General features: G+C 53.7%; 1 long non-coding RNA gene across 2 annotated transcripts in view; it reads right to left on the bottom strand.

The window, feature by feature from the left end:
- The window catches only part of LOC114070184, a 7,225-nt gene extending 3,170 nt beyond the window's left edge, over positions 1-4,055 (bottom strand). The window contains exon 1 of one of the 2 annotated variants that reach the window (XR_003573887.1): positions 4,045-4,055. This is a non-coding gene — a long non-coding RNA (uncharacterized LOC114070184). Of the gene's footprint in view, positions 1-720; positions 732-4,044 lie in introns of those variants that run through there. The other variant, XR_003573886.1, reaches the window with a different exon arrangement.
- Between the last annotated feature and the right edge of the window lie 1,814 nt (positions 4,056-5,869).

A 5,869-nucleotide genomic window follows, 5' to 3' on the forward strand; every position in this document is an offset into this window, starting at 1 on the left:
CATTGTCTTGTGCCTTTGTGAGTCCCTGATGGCAAGACAAGTTTCTCCAACTCAGCCACCTTGACCAGATTTTTTGTACAAGTCACCATTAACTAGACGAGATTTCTCAGACTCGCTGCAACTTAGCATCATCCCCAAAACAAGTGGAAAGTGCATTTCATCCCATTAGTCAGAGACACCATAGAAATGTTCCATAGAAATGGTCTAGGGTTGGTCCCTGAGGAATGTCACCTGGGAGTTGCTGCCAAGAGGAATTTGTGCCATGACTTTTGACCCTCATCAGTCTTTCAACTTCCCACCCACCACATGTTTCACTTGTCCAGTCCAACTGTCACCAGTCTGGCTCTAAGGAGACCACAGGAGACCATGTCAAAGGCCTGTTGAAGTCTGGGCACACAATATCCCCTTCTTCTGCCTCCCACAGGGGTTCTGCAACCCCTGCCTTGTCCTTCCCATGCCTGGCAATGGCTGCAGGAGGACTTGCCATGTCCCCTTCCCTGCTGAACCTGAGCAGGCTGGAACTCTGTCAAGCCTCCTTGCTGCCCTGTTTGCAGACTGGTTCCATGTCTGCCTTTGCCAAGGCCCCAGGAAGCTCTGGGATGGCTCTGGCCTTTGCAAGGGTTTGGGAGAGGTCTCCCAGTGACCCTGCCCAGCCTTCTCAACATCCCTGACACCAAAACCTTTTCTATTATCCCACAGTTCCAGTTTAGTGCTCATGACAGAGCACACATTCTTATGGTTCTTTAGGAAAAAATCAGAAGTGATTTCATTCTAGAGGTCAATGGTGGAGCAACCCAGTCTGCTCTGACCCCACAGCAGTGCCCACCCCAGAGTGCTGCAGAGCTCTGGGCACTCCTCGCACAATCCCAACCCCTCTGAAGGGAACAGAAGCTCCTGGGGAACAGAGAGGAGTCTCAAGCTCCTCTGCAGCCCCAGAGCTGCAGACTGACCATGACACAAAGAATTGGAGAGGAGTCAAAATTCAGGAAACCTGATGTCATCTGCAGGAGATGCCCAGCACAGCCTGACTGTGCCCCTCAGTGCCAACCCCTCTGCCCAGCCCAGCACAGAGTCCTGACCCAGGGACAGAGCAGCCTGTCCCCAGGGGGGCTGCAGAAAGAGCTTTCTCTGTGCCATGGATTCCTCTGTGCAGGCACAGAAATGCTGCCTTGCTCTTCTCCAGGGACATCCCTTTGCCCAGGGCAGTGTGTCCAGGCTGCCTTGGCCAGTTGCAGACGCCAGCCTGGGATCCCTGCAGGGCCCTGAGCTGGAGGGACTGCTCTGCAGAGGGAGGGGCTGTGGCACCCTGGGCTGACCCTGCACTGGCCATGCTGGTCAGGCTGGGAAGCAGAGCCAGCAGGATGGGGATCACTTCTCTCCACCCTCTTCCATCATCCTGGAAGGCTCAGTAGCCAAGAACAATGCTGGGCAGGACCATGGGCTCTTGGCAATGGCACAGAGGGCAGGACAGGGCTCCACTCCATCCAGCCTGTGGGCTGCAGAGTTCTTCAGGACACTCTCCTGGAAAGCCCAGCCCTGGCTCTGGTACAGCCCTCCCTGAGCTGGGCAGGCACAGTGGGAGTTCACTGAGGGCAAGAGGAGTCACTGGCCAGAGTCCTTTCTCTGTTCCTGCTGAATCCCCTGGGGTTGCAGAACTCTCCTTTACCAGTTCCCAGGGTGCTGGGGTCTTGGCAGTTTTAAAGGATTGTGCTGGGTTCTGAGAAGGCCAGGAGTTGACCGTTAGACAAACAAGAACAAGTTATGCGGCTGCAGGAATGCAGAGGTCAGCAGAAAGCAATGTGTGAAAAACGGTGATAACAGAAACTTTTCCCAGGAATGTGCTTTAAGACTACCAATCGTTGGACTCCTTGAGGCGCGTGAACAATGTAGACTAACCAATCATGGAGGCGTGCTGTGCTCGTGATTGCATGTCCAAGACTCAAAAGAATATATATTGTGTGGCCTTCTGATAATAAAACGGATTTGAATCTGCATCTCATAGATGTGTCGTTCTTTCCCGCTCGCGTGAATGCCCACTGCACCAGGGACATTTAGTACTTTAGCTCTGGGTGACTCCACCCTGGGCAGGATTCTGCTCCAGAGCTCCAGTCACTGCCGACTGGATGGGACAGGCTGTCCCTGCAGATCCTCTGTGCTCTCCTGCAGTTCCTCATTTCCTACACAGAGGTCCTCATCTGCCATCAGAGCCAGCACAAGCTGCAGAGCCCCAGGCAGGTGACCTGGAGACCATTTGCCACTGACCACCAGCACAGAACATCTGACCCAGCCCTCAGACCCTGAAGTACCACAGTGAGTCCTTCCATCCCTGCACGGCCTGAATGGGGAAACAAACCAAGGCAGGAGACTTTGGAGAGTCTATTCCTTGGCTTGTTCTTTACACCAACCCCTTAAAAAGAACAAAGTCTTCAGGAACTGCCTAGAGGGATCCCCTTTCCTGATGGAAATGATGTTAAGGAGCCCAGCTCTGTGCCAGCAGTGCCAGGCCCTGTCCCTGCCCATGGTCAAAGCACTGACCCACAGCAGTGACTGAGCTGCCAGAGCACTCAGGCCTTGGGCAAAGAGCAGAAAGCAGTGGAAAAAGAGCATCTCTGAAAAGCCCAAGAGCTGCTGCTCCCTCGCAGTGCTCCTGACTCAGGACTCTTTATCCCTTCTCCTCTGCACACAGGCACTGCCCTCCAGCTTCAGGGAAGTTCGTGGAGCAAGAATTTGGGACAAAGATTTCAAGTCCTTTATTATAGACTGTGATTTGTCATGTATACAATAACAAAGGTGAGATGTTTGACAAAGAAGTTGCTACAGGAATTTTATTTTGTTTACACAATTGTGGGTGGAAACAAAGAGGCAGAAAGTCAATTACGTATGGGATGAAGAATAAATCTCTGTGTTAACAACAGTAAAAGATGAAAAAACACATGAAAACTACCCCACTACCACTCTCAAAAGGTTTAGAAGGAAGCTGGGCCAGTGAAGGGTTACACAGTGAGTGTTCTGCAGAAGAAAAGAGGCAAGTTATTGCTCTTGAAAAGCATCCAGTCATCATTTTCCTTATGGCATCCCTGAGATCCTGGTTCCTGAGGCTGTAGATGAGGGGGTTCAGGGCTGGAGGCACCACTGAGTACAGAACTGAAAAGGCCAGATCCAGGGATGGGGAGGAGTTTAAGAGGGGTTTCAGATAGGCAAAGAATGCGGTGCTGAGGAACAGGGAGACCACAGCCAGGTGAGGGAGGCACGTTGAAAAGGTTTTGTACTGTCCCTGCTCAGAGGGGATCCTCAGCAAAGCCCTGAAGATCTGCACATAGGAGAAAACAATGAAAATGAAACAGTCAAAACAAAAAAAAAAAACAACTTATCAAAAAAACACCAGAATCCCAAAGGTAGCCTAAGTATGAACAGGAGAGCTTTAGGATCTGAGGGATTTCACAGAAGAACTGACCCAGGACATTACCCTGGCACAGGGGCAGGGAAAATGTATTGACTGTGTGCAGCATTGAGAAACCCAGAGGCCAAGGCAGCTGCTGTCATGTGGGCACAAGCTCTGCTGCCCAGGAGGGTCCCGTAGTGCAGGGGTTTGCAGATGGCAATGTAGCGGTCGTAGCACATCATGGTGGGGAGGTAATTGCTGAGATGAAGAACAGAAAGAAAAAGGCCTGAGCAGCACATCCCATGTAAAAGATGGTTGTGGTATCCCAGAGAGAGTTGTGCATGGCTTTGGGCACAGTGGTGCAGATGCAGCCCAGGTCTGTGAGGGAGAGGTGCAGCAGGAAGAAGTCCCTGGGCGTGTGCAGGTGCTGGTCGCAGGCTACGGCACTGAGGATGAGGCCGTTGTCCAGGAGGGCAGCCAGGGAGATGCCCAGGAAGAACCAGAAGTGCAGCAGCTGCAGCTCCTGCCTGTCTGCCAATGCCAGGAGCAGGAGGAACTGGGCCATGGAGCTGCTGGTGGGCATTTGCTCCTTCCTAAGAGTGTTTGGATCTCTTGAGGAGGAGAAGTCAATGCTGAGTTAGACCAGGCTGCTGCAGCCAAACAGGACACGTCTCACAGCCACCCCACTCTCAGGCTCTCTCTCCTCACTGAGACCTCCCTGTAATTCCCTCCCCTGAGCTCTGGCTGTTGCTACCTGAGGGCACCATTGGAAGCGGGAACTCCGGGATGGGCTCCCAAGGACTCCTTGCTCTGCTGGCAAAGGGAACTTGGAATGCAGGGTGATCTCCAATTAAATGCGCTCCTGATACATCCAAGAGTCTCTCAATTTTGCTGTTTGCAATTTGCCCAAATGAAGGACTGAGCTGAGGGAATTCTTTGTGTTTGTTCCCCCACTTGCACCTGCCACAGGTAGGAGTGGTTGTGGATGTTGGAAATCCCTGACATTTCCATTGCACTGCAGGTCAAGTCTTGTGGGTTCTGAGGGCACAGGGACGATCCCTCAGTGCAGGCAGAAGAGCTGTTCTGCCCATCAGTCTGTGCTCAGCTGCCCTGTGCTGTCAGCTTGGAGCTGGATGAGCATCACACTCAACTGTTCCCCTTTACAGAAACTGCACAGATAGCCAGGAATCCGTGTCCAAAGAACAGATTGACACACTCCTCACCTTTTCATCTCTCCCCTCCCAAAGTGAGACACCAAATGCTCATTGCAACTGCCCAGAGCATTTCCATGGAGTTAGCACTGAGGAGTTTTCTCCAAGGGGATCCTGTGCAGCACAGAGATACTATGGCAGAACTGTGCCCTCCTGGAGGGCACCTGCAGCCCTGCAGGACACCCAGGGAAACAGCTGAAGAGCCTGAAGTTGCCTGGAGGGCACTTGGGCACTTTACTCCTACAGACACATCCCCACAGGAGCACCCAAAGGGTTTGTGTCTGCACAGGAATCTGCCCCCCCAAACCCCCCACTGGTTCAGAAATCCAAGTAATGAGAATAGGAGAGTCCAGGCAGCAGGGGATGGCAGGGAAATGCCAGAGTGCTGCTGCCAAGGGAGGAGGGACAGGCAGAGACAGATGGAAATGAGGTCCTTGTCCTTGCCTGGGCTCTGGTTGCTGCAGGGCAATGCCCAGCCCAGCCCCCGTGACCCTGAGGGCAAAGGTTCTACTTGGGCTGGCAAAGAAGCCCAGGCAGGACAAGCTACAGCCCTGGGCACTCATGGCTGCACCCCCACCTTCCCACCCCACAGCCAGCCCTGACAGAGGGAACCTTCTTGCCCATTGGCCTCTGATGGACCACCACCAAGTCCTGCTCTGCAGCAGCTTCTCCTCCTGCCTCCCAGCAAATCCAGCACAGCCATCCTGACAACTCCTGCCAAGGTTGCCATTTGGCAGCTGCAAGAGCCACTTGCAGCAACTCACCTGCACTGCTCTGCAGCCACAGCCTTCCCGTGCCAAAGGGCTGCCAAGGTTCTTCCCCTGAGGAGCTCTGCCCTGTCCTCCCAGCCCAGGATCCCTTTCACCTCCTGTTCCCTTCTCCTGTCTGACCTTGCTGCCTGCAGCTCCTGCCCTGCTCTGCCATAGGGCCACTTCCTCTGCCCTGCAGGGACTGGGAGAGTCCTTCTGAAAGATCCTACAAGTTGTGGGATGTGGCAGCTTTAGGAGATCCCTGCAGGAAGGGAAGTTTCAGTGTCCTCCAGCCAGAGAATTCTTCATTCAAATCCTGTGCATGTTTCTCGTGTAGTTAGAGCTCAGTCCCCTTCCAGCCCAGGCTGTCTCTCATCTCTGCCTTCTCTTCTGTGCCCTGGGTGCTGCAGGCAGTGCCCTCAGCCCTGCTGGGCTGTGCAGAGGAGCTGCTCCTGGGCAGAGTTGTCTCTCTGCAGCGTTGCCCGCTTGCCAGGAACTCGCTGTGTGCCAGGAGCCCGGCCCAGTTC

The sequence above is a fragment of the Empidonax traillii genome, unplaced genomic scaffold (assembly GCF_003031625.1).
Source record: "Empidonax traillii isolate 1590-97213 ecotype Southwest subspecies unplaced genomic scaffold, ASM303162v1 scaffold1460:size212889, whole genome shotgun sequence".
Lineage (NCBI taxonomy): Eukaryota > Metazoa > Chordata > Aves > Passeriformes > Tyrannidae > Empidonax > Empidonax traillii.